Genomic DNA, 22,368 nt, shown 5'->3' with positions numbered 1-22,368 from the left:
GCACTTAATGCAACACTGTTACAGAAGCAATGGCTTAGTCACCACCTCGATCTGTAGTGTGAGCTCACTCACATACACAAACACTGAGACAAACTATCTGACCTGCATCTCAGCAGGCTGTTGGAGTTCCCTCTCCCTGGGACGTCTGCACGAGTGAAGGGAATATGAGAGGAATACAAAAGTGTCTAAAGGGTTAGGGAGTTTACTACTTTACTACTAACACTCCAAGTTCAAGCAAATTATATGAAGACAGACAAATACTTTTTCTTTTGTTAGACACAAACATATTAAAGCAGACTTTTTTTTATTAACTATAAAAATGGTTTCCCTACATGGGCTCCAAAAGTGAGCGGCAGGTATCCTGAGTCACTTTTATGCTGATACACAAAAATGGTCCTTGGGGTCTTGGTAACAGAGTCAGCAAGACCTGGCTGAGTTTTTTTTTTTTTTATCTCTGTGTATCTAGGCAACAGCAAACCACCACGATTATTACATCATCTGGCAAAGAGGCCTCGGATGTATTAATCTCAAAGCAGCACTTAGCTCAGCTTAGCAAGCAGTGAGTGAGAGCAAAGGGGGCTTCACATGTTCACCAAAAAGAGGGCAGAGGAGGCTATCCACATCTTAACAAATGTGAGAAATGAGATATAATTTCCTCCGACACAGTCATCTCAAACGACGTCAGATACCGATGATCAGTTCTTATATGCTTGTGTATATTACCATTTGTGTTTGTGCAGATAATCCTAATAGTAGAGTTACTTCTACCGGTGAATTACTGTAGTTACATTCACCTACATAATGTGACATGTTTATGTGCGATAGCTGCATGTTTAACCTGCGCAAACAGTTTGGCATTTCATATTCAGTAAATAAAAACCTACATTTCTTTATTAAATTTTTATTTAATCTATATACGTATACGCAAATTAACACAAATGACTTCATTTATTAAACCAGCAGTTATTTGGGGTCTAGTTAGACCAGAAAGTCTAATAAACTCTCATGTAAAAATCACAGAAGCACGGTTAATGGCTTGTACTGAAGACAACACTTGTTTCATTAAACTTAGATTTGGGACATCCATCCATCCGATCCGTTTTCTCAACAGCTTGTCCAATTTATGGTTACAGGTGGGCTGCAGCCAATCCCTGCTATTATAAGGTGAAAGGTGGACGGGTCACCAGTCTATCGCAGAGCTAACATGGAGAGACAGACAAGCATTCACACTCACATTCACACCAATTTAGAATCACCTGTTAACCTAACATGCATATTTTTAGACTGTGGGAGGATACCAGAGTACCCAGAGAGAGCACAGGAAGACACAGGGAGCACGTTCACACAGAAAAATGCAATTTAGTCTAACAGTGGTACCTGCTAAAGCTTGAGTAATAAAATGTATTGAGTAAAAATACATAGTAAATAAAGTGTGGTCTGTCGTGTTGTTTAAAGTTGCCAATAAATTGTATGATTTACTGTATGAATCCTCACTCTTTGCTCCTCAAAGAAGAAATGAGAGCTTTGGAAAGATGTTTAAATTGGAGGACTGAAAAATTTGCAGGTCAAGTGGAGCGAGACACGATAAAATACAGAATTCATGATGGACACAGATACAGGATGTGAGGGAATAAGCTTGAAAAACCAAAGAGCTTAGTATCACTGCTTCACTGGTGCTTTAACTGACAGGTTAGAGCATCCACCCATTCATCCTCTTCCACATCCATAAAAGCATTGTGCTATTCCACCACTGTATCAAACTTAAAGATGTGCAAAAGTCTTGAGTCACCTCTGGCACTTAAACTTTCGTTTTTGAACAATAGTGGGCATTCGTTCTGAAAGTCTTTCATAGATTTTTTTCTTGGCATTGGCTATTTTTTCCACTCATCGTGACATATAAATCATTCAGCGATAAAAAGGCACGTATCTTAAGGGATGAACCACCATTGAGTCTGCAAATAAAAGCAAAGTTTTAAACTGTATCTTCAGGCCTGTCGCAACAATCACATTTTTTCTCATTTGATTAGTTAAATTCATTAAGAATACCAAAGTTAACACAGTTTGACAGGCATTAAATTGTATTTTTGCACCAACAAGGTGTGCCAAGGTGATTCCCAAAGAGCTGTTAGCTGAAAACCTGGTATTTCTAGACATGATGTGCACTGTGTCCTCAAAAAAATTGAGGAAAGTAGACAAGTGGAGGACAGAAGAATTAGCAGGCCTAAAATATAAGCAAAGATGCATCTGTCCCTTCAGTTCATAAATCTACTGTTTGCTAAAGCCTTCTTTAGAGTGGCTCTCAAGAAGGCATTGTTAAGGAAATATTTGGTTCAAATCATCGTCAATATGTATGGAAGCAAAATACAGTGGAGGCTCTGTCATGGTTTGGAGCTACATTTCAGCCGGTGGTGTTGGGGATCTTGTTAAAAATGATGAAATTACAAATGCAGTAAATTACCATCAGATTTTGGTCCACTGTGAATCTGAAACAGGGTAATTTTTCAGCACGATAATGATCCCAAACACACTGCCAATAGAGTAAAAGCATACCTGGATATTTTTATAGCATACCCGGACGTGCTGTATTTTGATTTGTGTCTGTTTGCACTTGGTTTACACTGTGAAATCACCTTTATAAATACGAATGTTTTCATTGAATTACAGTTGGTCAGGGATACATCCTGGTGGTTTATATTCTGCAAATGTAACCATGTAAACCACCAAACAAAGCAATCAAGATGTGATTAAAATGTGTATTTTCAGGTTGTTGCATTAACTGCTTAGAATTAACAGCCATTTTTGTAGTCTCTCCTTTGTCAGAGGCTCACAAGTAACTGGACACTGTTAAAAAATAGTGTCCAAACAAGACAGAACACCATAGACATTCCTACTTGTTTGCACCCGCCAAGCACATTGTATGATTAATAAAGTTAACCAGTCTACATCAAACAGGCTACCAAGTGATGCTGTTAGTCATGCTACCAAATGACTGTTGCTGTACTTACTCATGACTTAATCAGTATCTAAAAACAAATGTGTCTGCTCATGTGCACAAGATGTCTTCTTCAGCCACATTTGTCTTCCTCAAATATCTACAGCCCGTCAGTGATCAAGTGTGTTTCTGCCTGTGTGTATGCGCAGTTGTTGTGTAAGCCCACATAGAGCTCTGATCATGCAGTTTAATGTGTCATACTGAAACCAATTGTACAGATAATGATTAGGTATAACAACATGCTTTTGAACTGCTGTGAGTCACTCATGTTGCCTGCTGTGCAAGCTGGAAAATGGGAACAATAACAATAATAATAAAAATAATATTTCCACGTAGATGTAGTCATATTTTATTCGTCCCAGACAATGACCACCGTCTTTTTTTAAAGGGACAATGAAGAAAAGGTATTTTGACCCACAGTGCACAGAATTATCTACAGGGGATAATTCTACAGGGAAATGATAAGATTATGAATAGTGACTTAGCCAGGTGCTCAGATTTGTAATTTTTATAACTTCCACTGTGCTGCAAGACATCCTCTCTGTAAGATCTAATTATTAGCACATGGATCAAACAAGAAATTCTGCTCTCCAATTTGTTGTTCCAGCGATTTGATTGTCGCTGTAGTCTTACACTCTCCACTATGAGCTATGATTTTATTCCCTCCTCGGCTCCAGACTGCGTTCTGCAGTGATAGGCATGCTATTACCAGTTTTATTTTTAGATAGGTCGCTGCTGGCTACAATTGAGTATTTCAAACGTGATTTTTAAGGTAGGAACTTGTTAGTGAAAGAGAAGGAATCTGGCATACTGTCCATCATTTAAACTCAACCATACAAAGGTTGAGTTGTTATCACAAGAGGATACAACCTATATAGCTCAAGTCATTTGAATTGGCTTTTAGCTTTCATGTAATTCCAACTGCATTGGACATAATTCTTCGTGTACCTTTGACATTTTTTCAAAACATTCAAGCAGCTTGACCCCTTTTACTTCCTTTCACTTTGTTCTTTATTTGCGTCCACTTTGACGTGCCCGCTGAGAGGCTTCCGTGGGCCGTGTTTTTGCCTCACACCAGTATCAGTGTGGGTCTCACACTCAAGTGCGATTTGTCAAAGCTGTCTGACATTCAACAGAAGCTGTTTCTTCTTAGGACACTGAGCACAGACTGCAGTGACAGAATATTTTAATAAAGAAGCTGCTGTGGGAGATTACACAAGCACAAACTGGGCACTTCCACACTACAGTATTTCTTATTATGCCCATCTGCAATCATAATGGCAAGCTTTTGTCCTGATTTTCTGAGGGCCTTGGGTTTTAGCTCTGCTGCTGTGCCTGAACAAAACCCATCACAATGGGCTGAGTGAATGTCAAATCAGAAGCCTTGAGGGAACTTTGATATTCATTTAAATTATTTTTTATTTGTTTTGATACTTGTAAAAAGAAAAAGAAAAAAACGTATCTGTAATGTGATGTGGAGTGAAAGCATCCAAAGCAATTCCACAGCACTGTTGGCTTTGTTTTCAGCAGCAGCTCACATGATGGATTCGGACTTTATTATGTTCACCTGCTCATGCATTTTCATTTCTTTTCTTTATTTTTTTAAACAAATGAATACTGGCACAGGAACTGAGCCACAAAAACCAATAGATAGAACCAGTGTCTGGCTGAATATGCGCCCAACATACTGGACAGTTTTTGTGCTTCTTGGAGAGAAGCTCATTAGTGGAAAGCACTCAGAGACTGAACAAACCTCCTGATGTCATGCTAGTTAGCTTACATGTACCTGCATCACTTAACAATACCCATTAAATAAAAAGAAAGAGAAACATTTAAACATCTAATGTTACTGTGGCACTACCTGTCAGCATTACCACAAATTATTGGAGCAAAGTAGAAGTAACACACAAGAAACATGGAGGATATTAAATAGTATAATCAAAAAGGGCTCAAAAAATAAGAATTATCCAGATTATTTTAAAAAAGATAAAGATATTGTGCTTGATAAAACTAAAGATGATTTCTTTGTAAATGTTGGCTTTAATTTAGCAAAAGAAATTCCAGAGTCAAGAAATAATAACGACCTAAATAAACATATTACTCAGAATGTGTCCTCCATGTTTATTGGTGCTGTAACTCATAGAGAAATAATTAACATTGTGAAGACATTTAAAAATAAAAAGTCCACTGACTGTTTTGGTATTGACATGATATTAGTTAAAAGTATTATAGAATATATAGTGCAACCTTTCGCATACATTTGTAATCTGTCCTTTCAAACTGGTGTATTTCCCTCACAAATGAAAATAGCAAAAGTTATTCCAATCCATAAAAACGGAGAGAGAAGTCAGTTTACCAATTATAGGCCAATATCACTGCTCCCACAGTTCTCAAAAATTTTAGAAAAGTTATTTGTTAATAGACTTGATAAATATATTGAGAAGCATAATCTCCTAAGTGATAACCAATATGGCTTTAGAGTGAAAAGGTCCACTTCGATGGCAGTGATGGAACTTGTAGAAGGGATATCTAATGCTATAGATAATAAGGAATATACTGTTGGTGTTTTTATAGACTTAAAAAAGGCGTTTGATACGATTGATCATTCTATATTAATGAATAAACTAGAGAGATATGGCATAAGAGGGTTAGCATACAAGTGGATGAAAAGTTACCTGGATGACAGATATCAATATGTCGAATTCAATAATGTAAAATCTAAGCAGTTGAAGGTAACTTGTGGTGTTCCTCAGGGCTCTGTGCTGGGCCCTAAATTATTTATATTATACATAAATGACATATGTAGCATTTCCAAACTGTTAAAATGTGTATTGTTTGCTGATGATACCACTCTGTATTGCTCAGGTAAAAACCTGGAACAGCTTCTGACTACAGCGGAAAAGGAGTTAAATATATTAAAAAACTGGTTTGATGTAAATAAGTTATCATTAAATATAAAGAAAACAAAATTGATTATTTTTGGCACTAGACAAATGAAAAATGTATCTAAAATCAGGGTTAATGGAATTGAAATTGAAAGAGTGTACGAAAATAAATTTCTTGGAGTGATAATTGATGATAAGCTGAGTTGGAAGTCTCATATAAACCATGTGAAAACAAAAATGTCAAAAACCATTGCTATTCTCTATAAAACAAAGCATGTCCTGAACAAAAAATCATTATACACACTCTATTGTACTCTGTTGCTTCCATATATGACTTACTGTCTGGAGATATGGGGTAATGCATATAAAACGAACACTCTTCCTATTTTCAAGTTGCAAAAAAGAGCTATAAGAATTATAAACCAATCAAACTATATAGAACCAACTAACATTTTGTTTATTAATCTGAATACCCTGAAATTTTATGATTTAGTTGAATATAAAATGGCACAGATAATGTATAAAGCACAAAATAACTTGCTTTGCCCCAGTACTCAGAAGCTGTTCAAAGTCAGAGAGAGTCAATATGACTTAAGGGGAACAGATTTCTTTAAAAAAAACAAGATAAGGACAAATATAAAGCAGAGATGTGTTTCTGTTAGAGGAGTTAACCTGTGGAATAGTTATGACAGTGATTTAAAAAGGTGTAGTTCATTTTCCTTGTTTAAAAATATGTTTAAAAATAGAGTATTAGTATTAGTATTAGTATAGTATAAATGAAATTGAATTGAATTTTATTATTTGCTTCGAGCCCTGTGTACAGGAGCTGCATGCTAAAAGATCTTTTGTTAAAAGGGTTGGCGTAATAAGCAAATGCTTCAGCCAATACCTTTTGATTAGCCTTGTCTCATGCTTTCTTGCTTTGTGGTAAATCTTTGTTCTGTCTTCACTGAGATATTTGAATGCTAATCAATAAACATATCAATCCATTATAAAAAGGCTACAATGATAGGATACAATGGGAAACATTTAAAAACTTGTTTTCAGGCTCAACACAAAATGTTCTTGTACTAAATTCTGGAGATTTTTTAAATGAAGAAGTTTACAAAACAAAAGATAAAAACTTTGTTTCAGTGCTTCTGGTCTCACTGTATGATGATCCTCTATACAGAGATCCAACATGTTCTTCGCTGATATATTTCAGAAAACCTGCTTTTACAATGTGTACAATAACGTTTTTTTAAAAATTACAATTTTCACACAATTCCTAAACCTTGTTTCAAAAATTAATTGGAATATCTTTCGGAAACAAAAAGTTTTTAAAAAGCCATGGATTTCTGTGACACTGTAATGTAATTTTATTTAAATTGTGGGCAAAAAGCCTGCTTGATCTGCTATTAACCACCAATAAATTAAGTGCATGGTTGATCTCGTCTTTGTCCGTAGCCCCACTGTGTGTTTAAGAGCTCTGTAATTTTGGAGATGAAAAACTAATGAGGTTGAAAAAGAAAATACCTAGTTGGCAGAGGTAATAAACTGAATGCTTTCAAAGATGGATATAGCTTCCAGGTCTAACTAGTGAAGTGAATGCAAAAGGGTCTTGGATCTGCATTACTTCTTATAGCCAGTAGGTGGCGGCTGCAGTGGTTCCAAAATGTTTTCTCATGTTCCTATGAGAAAATGACTGTTGGTTCACTTAGTAAAGTATAACACTGTTCATTTAGTAAATTATTCCCACTTTGGAATCAAAAGGGAGGCTAAAGTAGAATATACAGTATTTTGAAAAGTCTTGAGCACCCCTTACTTATTTACATTTTAATAGGAAAATGGGAAACAGATGCAGCAACCTATTGTAACATATTCAAGCATGCATTATACAAAAAGTATGCAAAAACTGAGGTTTTACAACTATAACCAGCATGAAAGTCAATATTTGGTATGACCACCATGATTCCTGAATTCTCTTAATCAAGCTTTATAATCATTTCTGTGTTTGTTATTCAAGAATAGTTCTCCAGGCTTCTTCAAGGATATTGATAAAGCTTTTCTTTGAATGTTGGCTACCTTTTATTCCACACTCCCTAAATAATGTTTACCTCTGGGCTCTAAGAAGCCATTGCTTATAATGCTGCACTGTTTATTCCCTTCCTTAAGAATGGCTTCTTGACAGCCACTAACAGTAGTTGTAACAGTATATGAATCAACCAAAGAACCTATATCAGGTCTTTGCTGGATTTTTCTCCTATTTCTTAAGTCCCTGACTTCCAGTTCATTGGTTGTAGATAGTTTTTTAGGCCCGACATGTTTTCTTTTGCCTTCTTTAAAGACAAACTGCATGCCATGCTGAGATATAACAAGCTTTTGGCTAATAGATCTCTGAGAATCACCTTGTTGGTGCAATACTGTTTTATGCACGTCAAACTGTTATCTTTGGCATTTTTAATAGTTTCAACTGAAGAAATAGGAACAGTTGATTTTGTTTTTGTGACATGCAGCAAGAACAAAGAGCCTAAAGATTCAACTTAAAATTGTTTTTCTAAGTTCTCTGTTGTGTATGGACATGTACTTAACTCAGCTAACCATTAAGTTAGATACCTTTTTCATGCTTAAAGGATTCATAGGTCAGTGTTAAGTGGATTAACAAAGAATAGTCAGGCATAAGTACTGGATTAGTGCAGGATCAGGAATCCTGCAGTGATTTAATAATGTTGAGTCGGCTCTGGGGAGTCCGATCCATGACTGATTGTCATGGTTCTGGATCATTTTGACCCAGCATTTTGAGGTGTTGTACCTTTTTTTGTATTATGTTCTAACTTACTTAATTATATAGTTTAGGATTCAGCTGGTTCTATGTTTTGAGTTCTCTGTTTCCCTGTTTAGTGCTTGTCAGTTTAGGCTCCTGCCCTGTCTTTGTTTCCCTACTATGTTGCCTATGTTGTGTCCCCAGTGTCGTCCCTTGTGTGTCTTAGTCATGTCTTTGTCTCCCTCTCCCAAGTTGTCAGAGTCTACGTCTCACTGTGTTTCCTGTTTTATTTTGACAGTCTCATGTTCCATGTTCAGTCTGCTAAGTTTTGCCTACCCTGTTGTGTCAAGTCCAGTTGTGTCAGCAGTGTTCACCATGTGTTTCCACTTCCCTCGTTACCCTTCTCTGTATTTAAGTCCTGTGCTTCCCTTTGTTCATTGTCAGATCTTCTGTTTTTTATGTTTTATGTTCCAGGAATCCATGTATCTCAAATCCAGGGTTCATGTTCACTGTGTTTTCATGTTTAATTTTAATTTATCCAGTTTAAGGTTTTGTTTAACTTTTCCTTGGTTGGCCTTCTCCTGTTTGATTTGTATTTTTCTACTAGACATTTAAAATGGCTCGCTATCTGTTAAAACCGAGTTCTGTTCCACGCGTCTGGTTTTGGGTCTACACCAAGATATGCTCACCTCCACACAGTCTGCATCGCAGACCGTGACACAGTTTTTGGGGACGCACTGCACACCATACCAATATATATACCAAGTTTCAAACGAATACCCCTTTGGGAATAACCTTTTTGGTGGAAAAATACTATTTTATGTCCGTCAAACTGTGTTAAAGTTGGCAATCTTAATAGATTCAGCGGAGAAAATTGGGATGAGTTTATGCCGCAGGCTGCTGGTAACAAAATTTTAAAGACACAATTTAAAACTGATTCTTTGCCAAGTTATGTGTTATACACAAGCATGAACTATGGGTTCATACTTGGCATAGATGCCTTTTTTTTATTTTTCAGTGATTCTTAGGTAAGTCTTAAGAGGCAAACAAAAAAAAACCCAAAACATTTCTCTGAAGATGGTCAGCTACAAGGACTGGACCAAAAATGAGTGAAAATACAGCCTTCAGAAAAGAAATGAGTGGTGACTCAAGACTTTTGCACAGTACTGTACTTTAAGCCATGCCTACCTTTTTATTGACAAGTCACTGCCACATAACTGTGTCCTCTCCTTTGGTTTCTAATTCACCCGTCACATCGGATTTCATCGCCACAATGATGTTGGCGATCACGCTCCGCTTGTGGCTTCATAACTTAACAGCACTAAGCAGTGGGTAACACCACAGTGACTACATTCATCTTTTATATCCCAGTTTAGACACTCTCTGTTTATTCGAAACAACAGAGAGCTTTTATTTTTATTTTTAATGGGCTGAAAGAATATTGATATGAAGAGCAGAGGTGCACTCATCTCTCCCTCTTCTCAGCACACACACCTAATCTCCAAAGTGGTCAATTTAAAATCCCTGTAGGCAGACAAATCTCCTCTGTGACTAAATCTATACCCTTTCTTTAGGAACATGTGAGAGTTTTTGCTCGATTTTCACAAAGACAGAGGTGGAGTTGCCCTCTGGTGGTATCTTAACTCTCTTTTTTTACTTAACAAAAGAGATCTTTGGCTCTTTTGAAACATTAAAGCGCCAGTGACACTTTGATTGGTGTTTAGAACTCTTTTTTTGCAGTATTACAGTGAAGCCTTGCCGTCACTGATCTCGCTGACAATCTCTACAGCGTCTATAATGATATTTTAAAAAATCTGCTTAGAGATGTCTAAAATATGACTCGTCTTCTTTCTGATCCAAACCCTTGAACGGCATATGTCAACACTTTCACTCCCTGAGCGGGGCTGATGTGGAAGGAAAAAAAATAAAACAAGACAAGCTCCAGAATTTTCCATAATTAGTTTCAAATTAAACTGTCACCACCAGCGGAGTGCTAGACTTTGCTGTCAGTGTCCTCACCTTTGTGTGCCACGACAGATCAGAGCGCAGGCCACAATCTTTAAGTCTCTTGTGTTTTGTTTTTTTCTGCAGTGACAAACAGATCTCCTAATCCCATGCAATTAAAATGATTAGCAAATGCTGATGCTGCTAAAAGGCATTAAACTAAATTATTGGGTTTATTTCATATGCCCCCACACATATGGGAAACGTCTGCTGCTTATGTTTTGTTGTTGTTGTTGTTCAATGACTTTTAAAGAGCAGATGAAGAAGCAGTCTGACACACAAACATGCTCAAATGTTTTTCTCCCAAAACGATCTACCAAAAGATTTGCATCTTAATAATAAGTATCTAGAATTAAATGGACTCAAAGATTATGTTTACGACACTTGATGGATCCCTTATAAGTGGAATATTCAACACCATTAATAATCCACTTCCACGCTCAAGTTGTGCTGATGAGTCAAGGGTCTGCTGATCAGGCCAAGCTGTGGGTGCTGCATGCCAGCAGCCTGCAAGAGTCAAGCAAAAAACGTCTTACATAGACTCTTTCCAAGTGGGCAGAACCCTCTGATTAGTAACTGTTCAGGGATTTGCCAAAGTGATTTGAAAGCTAAAAGAATGTTTTTTGTTTGAAATCAATTTTAATAAAAGAAGAAGTGTTTGTGTGTAAGGCACAAAGGAAAAAAAAACTGTGGATCTCTTCTTTCTGTCCACAAGGAAAACACTTCCCTTCATCAGTGAAGAAATAACGTTTGGGCAGCAGAGTCATTTGGATGAAGGCGAACGTTTTGTTTTCAATACAAGCAGATGCATTTCACAGGTGTTACGGCTGAACGCAGGTGGAGTGGTTCTGTGAATGAGTCCCTGTAGATATGCTCACATGTTCCTGAACAGGATGCAGAAAGCGAGCATGACAGGAAGCATGTGAGCTTCCAGCTGAGTAAACCATCTCAACGGTGCACCTAGCCATGCCCTGTCGGTGTTTTATATCGTCTGTGGCACTCAGGTTCCCCCTTGGCCTGACCGGACGCTGGCTTAGCACATTAGTATTAGCACTCTAAATTCCCTGCGTGGACAAGTACCACCTGGCAGGCTCCCCTGCCCAGCGTGAGTCAGAGCACTCTGGCCATTAACGCACGGCAGGTAACACAGCATTGGCAAGGATCGAGCCACAGTGAGCAGCAGTGGCCGCGTACGCATAGAGCTTCTCTCTTGCCTGACTCGAACTGATCCTATAAGAGTTCCCCTGAGTGTAATAGACTGAGATCACTGCTACCACCCAGCTACTCTACAGGCAATCCCTGCACATATCATATCCTATTATGCTATGCACAGGGACTGTGAGTGTATACAAGGGGGAACACACAGATCCATTTCATGCGTGACAGCAGATCGATTAAAATTATGCAGGTCAATCAATTTGATTCTGATTTGAGAAAAAAATTAAATTGAGGACATTTGCTTTATGTATCCATTTTTTTTACACACAACCATCTATAGGATTTACAGAGAATGTTCCAGAAAGTGGAAACTATCTACTGAGTGGCAGTTATCTGAGCCTCGCTAATACCAGAAATCAGAGAATTTCCAAGTGCCTCAAGGTGATAAGAATGGAGCAATAACTCCAATAATCCCTTATTATAACCAAAGTATGCAGAAGAGCATCTCTGATTGGTTGATTACATCAAATTTTGAAGCAGATGGGCTACAGCACCATAAGACCACACCGAGTACTAATCCTGCCAGCTAAGAACAGGAAGCAGGCTGCAATTTGCACAGGCTCACCAAAACTGGACAACAGAAGATCAAAGAAAAAAAACTGATAAAAAGAAGAAAAATGTTGCCTGGTCTGATGAGTCTCGATGGAACATTTGGATAGTAGGATGAGTACAGTTCCATGCTGCCTTACATCAATGATTCAAACCTTGGGCCCTTTAGTACCAACCTACCTGAGTATTGTCCAGCACTTTATGACCACAACATTGTCACCAAGATAATGCACCATGTCACAGTGCTTATCATCTCAAGCTGCTTTCTTGAACATAGTAGTGAGTTCGCTGTACTTAAATGGCTTGCCCAGTCATCGGATCTCAATCCAGTAGAGCACCTTTGGGATGTGGTGGATCAGGAGAGTCACTTCTTGGATGTGCAGCAAACAAATCTGTGGGAACTGTGAGATTCCAGCATCTCAATGTGAACCAGAATCTACGAGGAACATTTACAGCACCTTGTTAAATCCACGCCATGAAGAATTAGGATGTAAGGGGTCCAACCTGGTATTAGTAAGTAACTAATAAAGTGACCATGATGTGTTTGTTTGACAAGAAAAAAAAGAAACACACAACAGGTCCCATACAAATAATGTGTGTCCCTGGTCTGTTTCTAACCTTTTTGATTGCACCTTATGGAATGGGGCAAATAATGATGTGATCTTACTGTTACGGTTAAAATGTAATATAGAGAGACAGAATATCAATAAGTGAGCAAACTTACAAATTCAGCAGGGGGTCAAATAATTATTTCCCCCTCTGTGTAGACCTAACAGTTAAACAAGAAATTAATTGTTCTGCTGCAACCAAGTGCTTCACAAGGAACCTAATCAAGCTTGTTTAAAAAAAAAAATCAAGTTAACACAGAACCAAGCCAGATTACGTAAGTGCTCTTCTCACAAAACTAATTGGTAACGTGCAAAGACTATCAGATACGGTCGAAGAATCAGTGAGTGGATCGTACTACTCCAAGAGACACATGCAGAGCATTGACAGGGCAGAGCTTCGGGATTAAAAATCCTGTTGTTACAGGGATTGCCCTGGCCTCCATACAGCAGGGACTCTCTGTTCAGGTCTGCACTGCATCATTCTGCCAAAACACAAAGATCCTTTTCGCAGCTATTTTCGACACGCTCTGTCCCTGTGGTGGCCTCTTTGTCTGGCCAGGAATCGCTTGTCACCTTTGTCACCTTTGTCACCTTGTTTTTTCTGGCTTTAACAGCCCTACACATACAGTAATGAGACACTGCAGCACGATTATGTCAATGAGGCTATACATTATTTTCTGCATTCATTAGATCAGCAAAGCTTTTCACCTTCTGTTTCTCCGTCTCTCTCTCTCTCGCTAACCTCTTCTGCCCTCTCGCTCCACTGATCCCACTCTTCTCTCTCAGCCTTTCTACCAGTCTGAGTCACTACAGTGTCACTCTCTCTCTCACACACACACACACACACACACATACGCACACACATACGCAAGTCTAATAATTCAGCCTCCATAACTCACTATGACATACACACACACTTGAACATTCGCTACAACAGCTACTACTAGCATGACACACCAGGAGAGAGAGTACAACTCCTGCAGACACACTGTACAATGACACTGTTGGAGGTACCAACACACACACAAACACACACACTCAATACTACCACAATAGCGTAAGTATATCCATCAATGGCACCATACATGTCTGTGTGCCTGTTAACGCACTGTTAAATCCCACACACACACACACACTGGCCCAGATCCCTCTTATAAAGCGGCACCGTTTGGAGGAATGTACAGCAAAAGAGGGGGAAGCTACAGCTCCCGAATATCTCCATGGAAACAGGCTGGAGAACAGCATATCCCGCTCAGCGTACTGTCAGAGACTGAAGATGAATCCAGTCCTCATTACGGAAGCCAAACCACACAACACACACCAGGCGGATGATTCAATTGTTAATTGCAACATCTTTTAAATAAAAGACACACACACCTGAATGAAGGGGTTTCCTCCTGCTAAATGTGAGGATTTCTTACTCGACTTCAACAAAAGATTTTCTCCTCAAGCTGATCGATACATAATGTGTGATTTTCACTCTAGTTTACCGTCATTATTGCTTCCAATTGATTTTATTTTCTCCTCCAACCAGCTCATATTTACCGTTTTACTTTCTGTATTTGGTGCAATCACTGACAGCTGAAATGGAAAAGGGAAGGAAATTATTTTTTAGCCAGATCCAAAAAGCATTGGTGACTCACTCATTAAAAATACTGAGAAACGAGAGACTCGATTCGCATAAACACAATGAATTTCTAATGATTTACTGCCTCCAAAATACACAGGAAAAAAAAAGCTTGCGAGTGGGTCAAACTGGCTCTCACTTTAGGTCAGAGAAGGCCTTCAATAAGTGCAAACCAAGATTTAGGCAAAAACTGCAAAGGGAAATTCAATCTTTTGCCACAGGGCTTATGAAACGACAATATACTAAGCATTGGGACCTATTATGACGTGAAAATGCCTGATTTTTGTGTCAAAACTGGCCAAGAAATCACATATTTCCACGTTCACAGAACAATGGTATCAATCTCTGCCGCTAATATCGAGCTCACTCCTCTGAACGCTCTCTATATTCACTCTTCCACTCACTCACACGCCCACGCAGCTTCACTTGCTACCTAACATGGTATTGTACCAGGCACCACTTGAAGGGATTAAAACTGGGATCTTGGATTCTAGTTATTTCCATCCTGGGCTCTCCTCGTTTAACTGCAGCACTGCACATCACGGTACCCAGAAACTGTTAAGATAAAAAGAGTAGACATTAAACTTTAATCATGCCCGAGGGCAGTCGTTGGTCACCACAGCAGCAAAAGAGTAAAGACAGACATGAGTTCAACAGATAAAACAAAAGATGGTAAGAAAAAGTCAATTTTGGAGCAAGACTGCTAAAAAGAGACAGCTTCACCTGCTCAAAGACATTTTTCTTTTCTTTGTTTGAGTTTGGGGCTCGAGGTTGGATTTTACTGCTTCCTCCATCTGCAACTCCTTCTAACCTTCCCATTGTGTGCTGCTGAACTCTACTCACTTAAAACAGTTGTGCTATCGTCTATTATTTTCTGATAATAAACATTCTGGATATGCTGTCACATTACAGAACACATATTGATTAATGAGTTAAAATTAATATCATATAAATTTTGCTTTTACATGAAGGTAAATATATGTTGCATGGCAATATCATTTTAAATCACACATTATATTGAGTATTATTATCAACAAATGTGCAATGCATGTTCATATGGGTGGATAATCACATGCATTCAATCATTTTAAACCCTGGCTTTACAGTTATTTCCTCTTTGCATTTCATCTGTTTCCTCTTGATATCAGCTGCTCAGACAGTTAAAGAGATCTCGACAACAGTCTAGTTACGATGGACTTTACAACTACACTGTAGACATGATTTGGAAGAAAATACCAAGGTGCTACAAGACACAAGACAAAGGAACGATGTGTTGTAACAGCCTGAGCTCTAAAGTAGGTAAGCTGCTAAAAGAACCCCGATCCTGAGTCATCAAGAAGTAAGTTAATTGGTGAATCTGGGGAAGTGTTATTCCCTGAGGTGGTTGTCAACAGCACAATCACTTCTTACTGCTACAGAAAGTAAAAGAAGAAAAGAACAATTTCCATTGCTAAAACTAAGTAAAAGTCAAGGGGAACTTGTAGTTTTGGACAGCTATGGTTACAAATGTGCTGAAGATACTCTTTATTCTCCAAGTAATCAAGCTAATTTGGTATCCGAATATTAGCGGGTGGGAGGAGGGTTACATGTATTTATTGTGTGGACACAGCACAGTGGTGCTGTTTTTGCTTCGATTATTAATGCTGTCAATTGCTTGTGTTTTTATAAAAGGTAAAGAGCAGCTAGGATGCATTAACTAACTTAACAGTTAACATCTTAAAAATATTAAAAGAAATCTCAAGGCTCAGCCTTGGCAAGCTGCCATGTTTGCAGTACACTGGTGGAGAGCCTGAAGATGATGATGATGAAGAAAATGGGACTTGCTAGCTAGCACTCTCATTAATATAGAGAAATGGGCAGATGCAGGTTTAACAACACATGGCTTGAGAACAGCAATTACTCTCGTTGCTTAAAGTCAGTGCCTGGGAATGCTTACGAAGCAAACTGCAGTGCAAGTTTAAAGGCGTTTCGAAATGGGGACAATGGGATAACCACTCAGGGAACTATGATATTTTTGTTGCCATTTTCTCCCACTTATCCAATTCAGTGTTGGGGGGGGGGGGGGGGGGGCTGGAGCCTATCCCAGCTGTCATAGGGCAATCTGTAACTGGACCTGGACAGGTTGTGGCAGGGCTTGTCAGCGTTTTTTATAAGCTTATTTGTTTGGCTGTGGTGCTTCACCCACTCACATTGCCTCTATGGGGTCTAAATACACACTCGATTTACCACCATGAACAAAGTAAATTGTGTCACCAAGAGAAACATCAAGCTGTGCAGGTTAAAATAATTCAAGTGGCATCATCTAAGCTATCCCAGTTTGACTCTCGTGTCATGTCTCGATCATGCAGCCGATGCAGATGCGCCACAGAAATGACTGTTCAGCAGCACCGATAAGAAGACATAAAAGATCAATTTAAAATGAATGTGCAGCTTGTCACTTTAAATTTAACAGAATTTGCCGGTGTTTTTGTTGCTGTCCTGCTCTGCACCCAGCAATGAATCAGCTTGTCAGTTAATGGGTGGTTAATCTTTCCATTCTGACCTCCAAACCTCCGCAGCAAAATCGAGAGAAAAGATACCATCAACTGCCAGATGTACTGCGGCTTAATCCAAAAACAAAACATGATCTGTGTGTCTAGCTAAGAGGGTAGATAAACAAATTAGCCATTCAGTTGTGCACAATATTTTTGGCACTCCTTGGAAAATTACTGAAGAGCAATCGCTGCACCCAAACACACTTTAAAAATGAATTTTTGACGTGCAGTTTCTGTTTGTTAAACTTTGTTAAACAAACAGAAAAATAAAACTTTATTGTGATAGGTGCAAAAGTTCTTTTTGTGGAGTCTCACAACTTATTAGCTCATTAAGTCTTAATTGATTTTTAATTGGAAGCAGAATAATTGTCACCTGATGATGACTGAGAGCTGATAAATCATCTGACTCAGCAACCATGGGCTCTTCTTTTGAACTTACTAAGGAATGATTGGTATTAAACAGAGAAAGGCAATGAAAACATGTCATTTGCACTGTCCAAACTACCATTATGTGTCTAACTCAAGGGTTAGAGCTAAATCCAGTCCTCCACAAATTTGTATAGAGCCACACAACCTGTGCATACACCAAACTAAACAGATATGTGTATCTGAACCTAAACTTGGCAGAAAAAGAAGTATGTTGATCCTGAAGGCAGTATCAACTAGAGGTGTTAAACTTACTACTTCTTCACTGAGTATAAGAAGAGGCAAGAAAGGCCAATGCATCCATTTACCGTGAAGCAATTTCACATACTTTGCATCATCATTTTGAAGCCACACAGCAGCAGAGACAGAGACTGAAAATCGCTGAACTGATAAGCAGCATACAGCTACTTTACCAAAAAAAAAAAAAAAAAGACGTATGAGCCAACCCTTAAAGTGATGAAGATGAAAAGTCACGTTGGCAAATCAGAGGACAAGCTCCAACAAAACCAAAAACAAATAACAGCTTTTTTTTGTTCATAGATTTTTATGTTGATCAGATTTTACACCAGAAGGCTAGACTGTGTACTAAACTACACAATCAAAGGTTTTTTACTTTTTGCCTCACACAAACACTGACTTGTCATGTTCAGGACTGTAAAACACATTCAGTGACACTTTCAAAAAATAATGCAAGAACAAAATGAAAGATTTATCACTTTGCTTTTATGTATTTATGCTTTATCGTGCATTTTAAAATTCCTCATACTGCCAATAGTCGACACATTCAGCCTACCAGTAAAACTATGACTGTAGTTAGTTTTTTGTCTAGGCCTTATGATGGCTAGGTGACTTGTTGAATTATTTATGTGGACCAAAATGAATGTAAGAATGCTATGTGGGACAGGTAACAATATTTTATTTAATTAAAGCACATTAACAAACTACAGTCTGCAGTCACATGATAAAGATAAAGTTTGAAATCTATGGCACTGGGCTCACACCTCCATAGGATTATTGGTGTAAGTATTAGCCAGACGCTGCTAATGAAAGCACTTGATTAACTGATTATCAGCAAGTGTGACCACCTCTGTGAAGGTAGATGTTTTGGGAGTTTGCTGATCTGGAGTATTCAGGCCTCTGTCAATACAATGCCACAGTCTCCCAGGAGTAAATGTCCTAGCAAATTCACCCCAAGGTCAGACTGAAATACTCAGAAGACCTGCAAAATCCAAGAGCTTCATCTCAGACGCTACAGGCCACAGTTAGCATGTGAAATGTTCAAGTTCATTACAGTACAATTAGAAAAACACTGAACAAGTATGGCTTGTGAGGAAGAGTTGCCAGGAGAAAGCCTCATCTTTCTAAAAAGAACATGACAGTTAAATTTAAGTTTGCAAAGTTATATCTGAAAAACTTCCAAGACTTCTGGAACAATATCCTTTGGACAGACAAGGCCAAATAGGAGCTGTCTGGCAATAGTGCACAATGCTTAGTTTGGAGAAAATCAAGTGCAGCATATCAGCACAAATACCTCATAGCAACTGTCAAGAGAAAAGGTGCTGAGGAGGTGATCATTTCAGCTTGTTTTGCAGCTGCTGGACCTGGGCAACTTGTTTTTGAGTCAACCATGAATTCCTCTATGTACCAAAGTATTCTAGAGCAAAACGTGACCCCTGTCCGTCTGGCAGCTAAAACTTGTTTGGAACTGGGTCATGCAACGGGACAGCAATCCCAAGCACAGCAGCAGATCTCCAGCAGAATGGTTGAAAAAGAAAAGAATGAAGGTGCTGCAATGGCGCAGACAAAGTCCAGACAAATGCCCCCAAACCTCAATGAACTGAGGTAATGCTGTATAGAAGAGTGGGCCTAAATTCGATGTGAGAGACTGATAAAATCATAGAGAAAACAATTACTTTACATTATTGCTCCTAAAAGTGATTCTACAAGCTACGGAATGTAGTTAGTTTTTCACAGAACTGCACAGAGTGCTAAGAAAAAAATTCCTTTTTCACTTGACTGTATATCTGGCCTTTAAACTCACCACATCTGACATCATCTGACATTGGGAAATCCCCCTTTCCCAAATTTGACCTTTACTGAAATAGAACTCGACATCCCTGGCCTACATGAAATCTTTGCTCCCCATTGTCCTCTTCTGCACAAAGCAAGCTCTGGATAGTCCCATTTAAAACAAGTCAAAACTAATTTTGAATTCAGAATTCTTTGAAGTAAAAGAATATCATGTCAGCTGTAACACACGTGTGGAAACCAGGTGAACTGGAAACATTACATGTATAGAAGAAGAATAAATATTAACAAATTCGGGATCCAAATGTTGTGCAGTCGGCCAAGAAACCGTGGCTGAAAGAGAAAGAGACGTGAAAATGTCCATCTAAAATCCATCATGGAGCAGAGCAAACTGAAGTTTTTGGAAAATCCCTCACAGTCCCCCTGATTTGAACACCATTAAAACTGTGTGGATAAATCTTAAACATACTGTGCCTGCAAGACAGCCTAAAATAGCTCAGAACTGAAAGTGCTCGGCATAGAAGAGTAGGAGAAAACTCCTAAATCAAGAATTTAGAAAAAAAAAAAATCTTTCCTACAAAAAGCCTTTGCAATACAAAAAAAAAAGAGAGAGACTTCAGAGGATGTTTCAACGCCCAAAATATGAATTACCATCCGGTGTCAGCAGTCAAGAGCACTGTTAAACCGATTATGGTTGAAATGATTGAAAAATCAGTCTTCCCATCCAGGTGTTTGTTTCCTAACTCAAAAACCCCTGATGTCAAATTTTGTGGAAATTTTTGGTCTTCAAAAAAGACTCCGAATCATTTTTGCAACCACATGAGAACTGATTTAACAACGCTGTTGGGTCAAAAGTCAAAATTCTACATGACACTCAAGAATCTCCACATTTAATAGTTTAATTTCCTTGAAATCTGACTAAAGTTGTAAAAGAGGTCTACATAGGATTCATTTTAATGTTTTGACCGCCTGACCTGATAGGCTTTTCTGTAATTCAGTCTTGTATAACAGTATCATTATCATCAAGCAGGATTAGAAATTTTGTGAGCACATCCATGCTCTCAGAGTGCTAAACCCTGAGTTTTATACTTTGTGGTAAAGTACTTTTTCACTTTCATGTCACTAGGGTCAATCTAAAATGCCAACGCCACAGTGAGAAGTTAGTTACTTTGGCTTAGTGCAAAGGCAGTAAATGGGAAAACTTCTAGTCTGGCTCTGTCCAGCAGTAACAAAGTAAACCTAACAGCATCTGTGAAGCCCGCTAATGTACAAAACTGAAAATTTTCTGATGTTTGTAAAGGCTGGGACAAATTTGCAGGAGGCTGGTATAACTATTACATGTCCAGCCCAGGGAACAGTCAGTTTTTATGTGTTGGTTCCAGTCCTTATGCTCAGCTAAGCCAATAGACTGTGAGCTTCATCTGTACATTTGCTGTTAAGACATTATAGTGATCAATCTTCTGCTTACTCACAACCAAGAGCCAAAAAACCATTAACCAAAATGTCAAAGTACTCCTTCTACCATCAAGAAGTAACTGGCAGAGACTGTCCAAGACTTTCATATTCACATGTGTAATTTACATTATAGCCTCTGGGGGCTGCTGGTGGAGCTTGACACTCTTATTATGGCTAAATGAAGCATTTCAGGATGCTAGTGTATCTCCTGGAGAATCAAAAGGAGGGGGGAAAGCAGCTTGGGAGCTGAGAGAAGCTCAGACTCTGCTCCTTTGGGATCCTCCCAATGCCGCGCATGACAAACGACCAGCCAGACACCTCGCTACACCAGAAAGCAACCTGATTCATCCTGCACAGCTGTCGGAGTGCGCCGACAGGTTTATCTCTGTGTACAGTGTGTGAGAAATGAGAGCTTATTGCAAGAGAGCACATAATATGTACAGATTGTGCACATGTGTGTGACTACAGATGTCCGCACAGGATGTTTCATGGTGCCAAATGCAGCGATGAAAGATTTGATTCTGCATCCAAACATAAATTAGCAATAAATGCACATATATTTTTATCCAAAACAGGTTTTCTGCAGGACACTGTGAGAGGTTTTAGCTCGCAAACACACAGACACGCACACACAGAGTCCTGATGCTCTGTCTCACAGCAGAATGCAGGTTTTGGACACATTGCTGCAGAATCACCTGGTCTCCATCTCTTATTATGATATTACAAAGACACTGTGTTTGAAAGGTGAATGCGATGAAGCCTTGTTTGGTCACTTCCAGGTTCGGGCTTTGCAGAGTAAGACCTAGCGTGTTACTGAGAGACTGAAGACTTGCACCATTCAGCTGTTGGCCAGCAGTTTTTCCAAATCAAAGAGTGATGGAGTAAATTCTCCTCCACCCCCCTCCTGTCCTCTTCCACCCTCCTGTCAGTACCCTAATTCCCCCTTTCAGTGCTTTCTTCATCTGAAATTCATCCCCATCCATGAAAAACGGGGGATTAAGACATGCAGAAAATGATGAGATTTTTTTCCTCTCTATCGCCAAACTGTATCCATAGAAATGATTACATAATGATCAACTATTGGTACCACTGAAAAAGACAGTCTGTCAGTTATGCTGAAGCCACAGATTCTACTGACATTTGTGGCCATAAGGAGATCGATAGAAAGGTTTTTGGCCACACTGTAAAGATGATAATCCCCCTGTTACCCATCGAGAAGGCTCTGGTTGAAGAGCAATCCCTGCCACCCTGTTGGATTCTGTCACACACACACACAAACACACACATATGAATGCACAC

At 38.8% G+C, this 22,368-nt stretch overlaps 1 protein-coding gene across 10 annotated transcripts in view; it reads right to left on the bottom strand.

Moving 5' to 3' along the window:
- dlgap2b (discs, large (Drosophila) homolog-associated protein 2b) overlaps positions 1-22,368 on the bottom strand; it is a 108,459-nt gene that overhangs the window by 77,189 nt on the left and 8,902 nt on the right. The gene's annotated exons all lie outside the window — the stretch shown is intronic.

The sequence above is a fragment of the Neolamprologus multifasciatus genome, chromosome 15 (assembly GCF_963576455.1).
Source record: "Neolamprologus multifasciatus chromosome 15, fNeoMul1.2, whole genome shotgun sequence".
Taxonomy (NCBI): Eukaryota; Metazoa; Chordata; class Actinopteri; order Cichliformes; family Cichlidae; genus Neolamprologus; species Neolamprologus multifasciatus.
The sequence above is the reverse complement of the archived record's forward strand: the minus strand, read 5'-3'. Positions and strand labels throughout refer to the sequence as shown.